The sequence below is a fragment of the Euprymna scolopes genome, chromosome 12 (assembly GCF_053919585.1).
Source record: "Euprymna scolopes isolate OS-2025 chromosome 12, ASM5391958v1, whole genome shotgun sequence".
In the NCBI taxonomy this organism is placed as follows: Eukaryota; Metazoa; Mollusca; class Cephalopoda; order Sepiida; family Sepiolidae; genus Euprymna; species Euprymna scolopes.
In genome coordinates, this window is record NC_136493.1 from 56,471,849 (window position 1) to 56,482,465 (window position 10,617).

A 10,617-nucleotide genomic window follows, 5' to 3' on the forward strand; every position below is an offset into this window, starting at 1 on the left:
GGCCCATCACTATGATCCAGAGATCAAAGCCCAGTCAATGCAGTGGAAGCACTTGGACTCACCATCTCCAAAGAAGGCAAAGGTGCAGCCCTCCGCTCGCAAGGTCATGCTAACAGTCTTCTGGGACCAGGACGGAGTAGTGATGACAGATTTCCTGGCAAACGGTACCACAATTACAGGAGCCTATCATGCTTCACTTTTGAGGAAATTAAGGGAAGTTATCAAAATCAAGAGGCGGGGCAAGATCAGCAAAGGTACCCTCCTCCTGCAGGACAACGCTCCGGTCCACAACTCGCATGTTGCCAGATCAGAAGCACAGGCGTGTGGTTATGAAATCCTCCCCCATCCTTCCTACTCTCCTGACCTTGCACCCTCTGACTTTCACCTCTTCCCGGCCATGAAGTTGTTTTTGAAAGGAAAGCGTTTCACAGATAATGCAGCCTTGATTTCTGAAGTCACGTCGTGGTTGGAGGACCAAGCTGGGGTGTTCTACAAAAACGGTCTCCAGAGCTGCACCAAAAGACAGGAGAAATGCATAAATCTGGGTGGTTCCTATGTAGAGAAAGACTAATAACTGCGCCAAGTTTCGTTGCTCTACTGTTATGGGAAGTGGGTCAGGGACATTACTTATTACACGCTCCTCGTAGTTCTTGTACAGCTTTTTTTCAGAACTGTTCCCAGTACTCCTATAATTATTAGTACTAAAATGATTTTCTTCATGTTCCATATTCTTTTCATCTCATTGGCAAATTCCAGTTACTTACTTCGTTTGTTTGCCCTGGGATGACGAAATCTACGATTTAACAGATTTTTCTTCTTGTTGCAACGTTTTTTCTGACCGTCTGTACAGTTATAACGCCATTCTCTTTGCTTAAATGAATTTGTCCATTTGTACTTTCATATGACAGAGTTTTTTATGGACATCTCTTAAGACAAGGTATGAAGCCACTTGATGTAAGGAGCTCACAAGAACGAAAGTTCATTATTGCAAAGACAGAAGATGCCTATTGACTTTAATCTTGAAAATACAAAGGCTGTAGGTAGAAGGAAAATAGCGAACAGGAAGAGGGTCGCGGGATCTTGCAGTTCTAGGAAAGAAGCTACTAGAATATGAAGCTGTTTTACAATGAGGTATTAAAACAACGAATTGATGGAGACCACTAGATTAACGAATCAAACGAGCTGGAACAAAGGAAGCAATAGATAAGGTAATTCTGAAGAACACATGCTATTACAATAGTATTTGTAGAAAAGACTGAAACTAGCAACATCACGAGAGAGAGGTTGCAATAAAGAAGAAAGTATAGGTTCAATCGAATTACAAATACGTTTCTGCAATTTATTGAGAACATTTTTTCTTCAGTGATTTTCATTTTTCTTTACCGGTTCTACTTTGTGTCTGTCCTACTTGTCTGCATGTTCAAAGTACAGATATTTGCATAGTTCCCAGTGAAATGCTTTTCCATGCAGTCATGCATGTTTCCATATACCCTTAAACGAGTTTGCCACATTCACTTAGTCTATGATCTACCATTTCGTCCCTTGTTAACAGAATCTATAGTTACTTTTTTCCTGGTTGTTGTCTATTTTAACTGTTATATAGTTCATTCTGATGCCTTGTTATTGCAACAACCGCTTACCATCAATTTCTCGCTGGTCATTGATTTTTTTCTTAGGATTTGGGTAGCAATAAATCTCCTCAAAGTAATGATACTCTCTGCACTCTTCCAGTGAAAGTCTGATTAGTGGCCACACTTCTCGTTTTTCATCCTTCTTGATACATCATCACCATCGTCTTTGTTGTCTTCCCGACTTTGTTCAAAGTCGGTCAGACTAACGTGGGTATTATTTTATAATTGTAATTAAGACGCCGGATTAATATTTCATTCTTAAAAAATTCTTTTTTAACAATGAAATATTAATCCGGCTTATTCTTCGAAGCCATACTGATATTTTTTCCTTTTATTTTTTTAAAATTTATAAATCGCTTCAATACTTTCAGGATTTATTAACGCATAAATCTGTTGGAGACATATTAGTTGTAGGCAGATTGAGATACGAAAAAAATGTTGTTTAAGTTTAAATAAGAAACTTTTTCTTTTTAATATCAATTTATAAAAAAACTTATAAAATTAAAAAAAAAAATCAATTAATAAAAATGCATTATAGTTATCGTTGATATTATTTTTGAATAAGAAAATGCAATATTGTTTTACTTTTTTTCGTAAATAAAATGTGATTTATATGGCGGAGAGGAAATCTGTGTTTTCTTAAAAAAAATTTAAAGTTTCTTAAGTCTTAAATGTAGGCAGACGTTGCGTGGATGAAGACATATTGGCGCTGTTATTAAAAATCGATATTTTTCCAAAAGCGTTAAAGTTTTGTTAAACATAATTTTGATTTGAACATGGCCGAATAAGCAAAACGAGTTATTTCCCTTCTCTTTGGTCGACTGTTATCACGCAAAGGAGTATATCATAGTTTCTTAAGGGAATTTAGAAGACGATACTGTGTAGTTATTTATTAACTTACGTAAGCAAAAGTAAGTCGACTTTTGTTATAGGAAATAAGCATAGAAAAGAAAAAAAAATAAGTGTTTTTCCATTCCATTTCAATGAGAATGTTTTCAGCAATATTAAAAAACGAAAGCTTCTATTGAAAAGTCGTATATTACTGATGGAATCAGCGTGCTTTAAATTGTGAGGTAATTTGTCTGTAAATCACTTGATTTCGATAGACGTCTAAGTTTAAAAGCTTCAAGATATTACCTACGTATATTAGTAAGTAAGATCCCATTGGAATAAAAAAATATTAACATTTATTAGCAATAAAGAAGAAAACGTATTAATATTACTAATTAATATTATTAGTGAAATGTACTGCTATTTTGAATTTACAAGGAAAGAAAGATTTGAAAGGAAATATTTGTTTCTTGCGAAAAATATAGCGAACAAGATATTTGCATGTATTTGCAAATAAATTAAATCGAATTATAATTTGAGTACGGCACAATCAGGTTGACACACCGGTTCTCGCCAAATCACCGAAGTTAAGCAACGTTGAGCCTGGCCAGTACCAGATGGGTGACTATTTGGGAAGGCGAGGCGCTGTATGTACCTTCTGGGAAGGTTGGGCGTGGGGCCAGCGCCCTCACCCTGTAAAATGGACGCCTCGCTACAAAAACATCTACAAAAGTTATAGATGGCCTATGTCCCTTCAAGGGCTATGAAATAATTTTGTTTTTAATAACATGCACCAACGTCATTAAGAAAAGGGAGGTTAAGCAGAACCAAATATCGAATTTTCATATGCGATTATATTTAAATCCGAAGTAGAAATCTGTTTGACTAAATTTATTATTACTATTCACTTATTTTCGGTCGTTTCTCTTTAACAAGTGGTGGATTTCCACGGAATTTGAGTAATAATTAGTCATCTCAGTATTCTGGCACTTCTCATTACGCTCCTATCGTCTCATGGGTGGTTTTATCCACCCTCGAACTTTTCATCTTTTTCCAGGCTCGTCAGTACTAGTGACACTGCTTTTTCTTTCATATCGTCAGACGTTACCTCAGTAGTTACAGATCTCTTGTGTTCGTCTAAATTTTCCTTCGAGTTGTGTTCCGTTTTATTACCATAAGTATTTTTTTAAAATTATTTAATGTTATTGGATTATATAGGTTGGTTTCTATACTCCACAATCCGCCTTAACACCCGGCGTTATATTGTCATTGTCAATCTCTGATTCCAATATTTTTCGAGTTCTTTTCCGTGTTTGTCGGGACAGTCTTCAGGACTTCTACAATATCATCATCATCATCATCATCATCATCATCATCATTGAATGCTAGTAAAATTAAGATTAATTAAAAAATAAAGGTATTGCAGTTAGCAAACGTCCATTGATTTTTTTTATGTATGAAAACTGCTGAATTGTCTGGGGCGGGCTAAAACGTTTTTTTTGCCCCTACTTAAATCAGCACATTTTTGTAGCTGCTGTTGATCGTCATTTTCGGTGATAAACACCGTAAGTTAACATTGTCTATGGACGTTGGACATTGTTCATAACTAATTTTGACACGGAACTTCGAACAACCGGGGTGACGGAGGTTACGGTCGTGGTGTCTTGAAGTTGATTGGCGACTGGAACTTCCTTTCCTCAGCGTCACATTTTCATCCTGTTCATAGCGGTACTAATTTGCTGCTCGCAACATTAGTCTCGGCTTGAACCCTGGCCGGCGTTGCCATGACGCCTCAGGTGTCCAAAGGCGACCCCCATGAACCGTAAGTACCAGACAACAGTGTTGATTAATTTCGGAACAGATCTCACCTTTACTTTAAGTCTTCAAGTTACAAAATCTGTCGAAGTGGGTGTGAAAGGCCTGTTAGAAATTAGTCTCGGGATAATGATGATGAAATTAAAGCGACTCCTCACATAACACACGGTTTGCATGCCTAAAATCCATCCGCAGTGAATCGATCGCACTTATTCTAAAGAATAGATTTGATTTTTTTGAATACTAATATGTCACCAATTATCAAAGCCGATAATCATACTCGAGGATACTAATCAATGAGATTATCAACTGGATGACTATATATATATATATATATATATATATATATATATATATATATATATATATATATATATGTATAAAATAAAATAAAAATTACAATTAAATTTACCAAAATAATCCAAGATGGTAAAATTAAAGTATATTATAAATATTAAAGAATTAATATTTATAAAATTATCTCATCAGATGTAAAAGCTCGATAAAACCAAATAGGAAATATAGCTTATAATATGAGCAAACAGTTAATAAGATATGTTAAAAAACACTTTGAAATGAGTTAAAAACATATTTAATCTGAAAAGGAAACACTAGATAAATGGATAGTCCTTAATCTGCGGAGTTTCGAAGAAATACTTCCCTTCTCATCAGAGGGTAGGAATTAGCAAAATGCGGGATCGGATTTTGCATGCAGAAATATTTGATGAAACAACAAGTAAGTCAAAGATCTTACTTGAAAACAACAAAAAAAGTGAAGCAGAGGGAATATAGTGAAGAAAAGGATGATTACACATGAATGGATAGTCTGGTGGAAAATAAAAAATCCAGTGACGGTAAAATCCAAATGTAAATCTTCAAGAAAGTTAAAAGAATTTCCATTTGTACAAATAAAATCCCAGGAAATCCCATATTTGGAAGAAGATGGTCCATAATAATCCAAAGGCAGAAATCCATGGAATAATTCACAAAAATGTGTACAAGGAATAAAGAAAAGATTCCAATAATATTAATAAAAGAAAAATAAGATGTGCTTTTCACTCCACTTCCGAGAATAAATATAAATAAGAAAGATCAGGGAAGAGAGAGAGAAAAAATGATAAAGTTAAATATAAAATATAAAATAGAGGGAAACAAAAATCAAAATGACCCAGACAGGAAATGTTAAAGGCGCGAAAAAAGTATATAGTATGTATTGTGTGTATGCTGGTGCGCGTGTGTGTATATGTATGTGTATATGTATATGTGTATATATGTATTTGTGTTTATACATATAAATGTGCGTACGTGTGTATGTATGTGTATGTATATATGTATATGTGTGTATATGTGAGTGTGTGTATGTGTATATGTATGTGTATATCTATGTATATATGTGTGTGTATGTATGTATATATATATATATATATATATATATATATATATGGGTTCATTTATGAGGACGTGTATCCAGTTGGGGTCCACGGGTTTTAGAATTCCCAATTATACAGTCTTATTATTATTATTATTGATATTGGTGGTGTCATTAGTATTATCAATATTACAAGAATTATTATTACTAGGATTATTATTGGGATTAATATTAGTTTTGATATAATAACAGTCATGATGTATGGTACCCAAGTGTGTACATGGATGTCTGGATTTGAGATTCCACGTATGGATATTACTACGTATGTAGGTATGGATGTAAACATGTCATAACTGTATATGACTATTATATGTCTATTATATGTCTATATGTGTGTGTGTATATATGCGCGAGTGTAGCAAGGTGTAGGCGTTTATAAGTATATTAATATATATATGTACATGTGGAGTTTAGATAACTTTCGAGGTTTTATGTTTATTCTTATATTGTTTGTTTATTTGTTTTTATTTTTTATCTTTTATTTTTATTTTTTTTATTTATTTTGTATTTATTTGTTTTATTTACCTTATTTTAATTTTAATTTCATTCTTGCGTAGTTATAGTTATTGCCTAGTTTCAGTGCGCGTGTGTGAGTAAAATAAAACGAACAGCATATATTCGCTTCTGAATATCTGTATTAACGTGTGTGTGTTTATGTGTGTGTGTGTGGGTGTGTGTGTTGTGTGTGTGTGCGTGTATGTAGGTGGATTGGTGTTGATTGAAAGACACCGGTCAGTACTCAGTGACCATAGGAAATGTTTTTAATTTACAGACTGTAAGACAAAAATACTAAATTCTCAAGTACCTTATGCCATAAAAACCAAAAGATGGGATAGATAGAGAGAAAGGGAAATGAAAAAGAAGATGTTTATTATCTTCAAAGACCTCACTTGTCCTCTCACCGCGTTATGACTTCCACCCAGGTTACATTCTAGCTTTACAAACGAAATAGGAAAATGTTTTTTGATTGAAATATCAGTTTTCGACGGTAATTCTTGGCCTGAAGACGTAGTCCCCCAACGCGGGTGATTACAGAAACATGTATGCACATATGTAGCCATTAATGTTTGTATAAATAAATTTAATACATATATATATATATATGTATATGTATATATATAGATTTATTTATTTATTTATTTAAAACTGTACAGAAGGTCAGAAAAACATTGGTGCCGTCGGTTTCAAGCCTAACACAGGGGGGACCAGTTAATGGTAAATAACTGGTACCCCTTATGTTAGGCTTGAAACCGACGGTATCAATGTTTTTCTGACCGTCTGTACAGTTTTAAATAAATGAATATTAAGCTCTTATATTGAAATGTTTTCTTTGTAATCAAGCACTTTGATGGAATTCTTTCCCCAAAACAGTGCACACACACACACACACACACACACACACACACACACACACACACACACACACACACACACACACACACACACACACACACACACAGAGTGGCATCATTAAAACCCAAAATCAACAAACTGATTTAACAACCGAATATTTCTTTGACTCTCGAGTATATATCCGACACAGTAAGACACAGTCAATCAACCGAGAACCACATCAATCTATATAAAAACATATAAGATATTAACGTATATATACCCAAGAGTCAAAACAATGAAAAGAATATGCTGTTGTCGCAGTCCTACTGATTACAAACAAAACAGAAATAACTAGCATACTAAAATGTGTAATACTTGATTAAATATCAAAATTTTATAGATGTCTCCAGACAAGGTATAAAGCTACTTTATGTAAAGATCTAAAATCCAACTCAAGGTAAAAACCAACCAACAACAAATATTAGATGAATAGATTCCGACCCCCCCCCCAAAAAAAACAGCAATTCTTCCAATTATGTCAGAAACATCACTCATGGAATGTGAGGGATTAAAAGACAAAATAAGGGAAGAGAGAGAGAGAGAGAGAGTTATGAGTTTGCAGATCCACTTTCTACTCCTCTAAAATAATTTAAATAAGTGCATTATAATTTTGTTTTCTTTCATAGGTGCAGTTTTCAGATCGTTATCATGCAAATGTATTTACTCCTTTTTTTCTGAATCATATTAGCGGCCCGTCAATCGTCAAAAATTATACATTTAGTATCCGTGAAAAAACAAAAACACCCCCCCCCCAAAAACAACCCCCCCCAAAAAACCCCCAAAAAACAAAACAAAACAAAACAAAAATATTGCTATTTTAGGAAATCCGAGTGAAGTTTTATTTTTACGTGTAAAACTCCATTATATAAATATGTGTGGGCGTAATAAGCAACTGAAGATTGTGAACAACACGCTATTCTGAGAAAAGACCAGAGGACACTTCGACTAGAATCATTATCATCACCATCATCATCATATTGTAACAATCCATTCTGTCCTGTCAATTAACTGCGTCATGAACTATTTTTTTTTTTAGAGGTTATATGTTTATTTCTTTGAAATAGATACCATTTTTTATATTTGTTTAGCACGAACAAGTTTGTTATTTTCTTCGTTTTTTGTTGCCTCCGTTAATCACACGTATGAGTTTTTTCTTTTTACTTTTTTGCTAGCAGGGTTGTGATACACTGGAAGATTATCCAATCGTCCACCCGTGCTTATTCCCACCTAAGCGACATTTTTTTTTTCGGTGACAGGTCAAACTAAAATTAGTTTTCTATTTTTAAGGAATGATGACTCGAAGAAAAGATTTCTGAAATTATAATATTGGTTATAAAAGATATTATTTGTTTTTAAAGCCATTTTAAAGGGGAAAAAGTGATATCAGGTTTTTCAATGCGTGCATGCTACATCTGCGATTAGAAAAACGTGTCATCAATTAAATATGAACTCGATTAACAGGTTGTTGATAAAAACTATGTACCGATGAGTCCGTCTTTTATTCTCCTTTTCCAGCATGTGTATTCTTGTTTCATTCTTTCTCTTGTCGACGTTTACTCATTCTTTTTCGTTTTGTCATCGCGAGGAAGAATTCGGCAGTTGACACGTTGGTTCTCGCACATGATGGACGTGCGAACCAGATCTGGAATTTTTATATGTTGTTCAGATCAGAGGAGTAAATGGTATTTTTTTTTATATAATTAAAGTAAAAGCAACGTCTCTTAAAGTTAAACTTTGATTGTATAAATAAATTCTTATATTATTCGCTTCTGAGAGCCGCTGTTTGCACAAAAATGATCATATATGAGTATAAAATAAACTATAATTTTTATACTCAAAGCTGGGAGGAAGTTGTGGTTCTATAATTTACCAAGCATATTAATCTGTATTTCATTGGTTTTGTTTTTCTGCCTTACGGACTATGTACAGTAGCTTAGCTGGGATTCAATTTCTACAGTGAGTCCTTGATACCCATGATTGTCCTTTTCCTGTAGTGGCAAAGTCTTCTTCTTCTTCTTCTTCTTCTTCTTCTTCTTCTTCTTCTTCTTCTTCTTCTTCTTCTTCTTCTTCTTCTTCTTCTTAACAACTTTCAGAAACGTTAGTCATAAATAAACATGGAAAAATGCAATCGAATTAAAATTATCTACGGGGGTTTGTTATTTCTCTATAGCATATATGTACACGCATGAAACACCAACTCTTGACTCACCAGCTATCCAAACACTGAATTCTCTCCCTGCTAGTTCCAGTCGAAAAAAAAAAGAAAAAGATATTGACACATTTGCCACGTCAGGTTAACGGCTTCCTGTGTCCATGACTGGTAGTCAACTTCTAAGTAGAAAATTAAATTTAACTAAGTCTGATCTAACGTGGGAATTTACCAGTCTAACTCTATTTGACGCACATGCCTTTTATCTTTCTACATAATATAAAAACGCAATGTCAACTATAAGCAGTTCATGGAGTATATGTTGCTATTTATCTGTTTGGAGTGAGTGTTGTTCATGACTTTCCAAATCGGATTACAGTATAAGGATTTTAACTCTGCCTCAGTACTCACCCATTCGCAGTTGAAGCCGACACGATTCTGCCGGGATTTTAACTCTGCCTCAGTACTCAGTACTCACCCATTCACCGTTGAACCCGACACGATTCTGATACTTTGTGACATATATGAATGTCATGTCCGATTTTCAGAATTCCTACAATGCAAGTGAAATATCTTGAACCATTTGTGACCAGTTTACTGGATACACTATCATGAATGACTTTTATTCTTTTCATCTCTTTCCTTGTGTTGATCTTTTCTTTGGCTTTTTCAAAAAGAGAAAAAGAAGGATTCAATAAAATATTGAACCCTTCTTTCGTTTATTTTTGTTGTAACGAGAGAGAAACAGTTCAAAACCTATCGTACAAACAAGACGTGATCTAACCAACTTTAAGATTTTCGAAATGCAATGATAAAATAAACACTATTTTTTTTATATATAAATACTTTGTTCACAGACGGAATTTTAACTTGAAACTGCGTTTTAGTAACTTGGATTTTTTTTTTACATGGAGGTCACCACTTATCAAGGCCCGGAGGCCACTCGGGGATAAGGGTTATTGCGTGTAGAGTAATCAATAGAATAGTATCGTATGGAGATTTGATGAAGTGCCTTACTTAAGTGGGCGATTCATCAGGAATTTGTTTATGTTGCACTTGAAGACATCCAAGTTGTAGTCAGGTGGGAAACAGGCAAACGGAAGAGAATTCCACAGGCGTGCACTTCTAAGAAAGAAGCTTTGTTCATGGAATCTACGTTTTGATTTAGGCACAGATAAAGAGTGGGGAAAATTACTGACAGTGGTTTCAGCTAGACGAGTGTTTTTCGTGAAAGATTGGCGAAGGGGGACCAGAGATTGAAGCTCGGACGAGCACTTGCCATGGAAATAACGACAAAACAAAGACAGGCTCGCAATGTCTCTTCTGTGGGAGAGAGGTTGCAGGGAAGAGAAAGCGCATCCCCCACT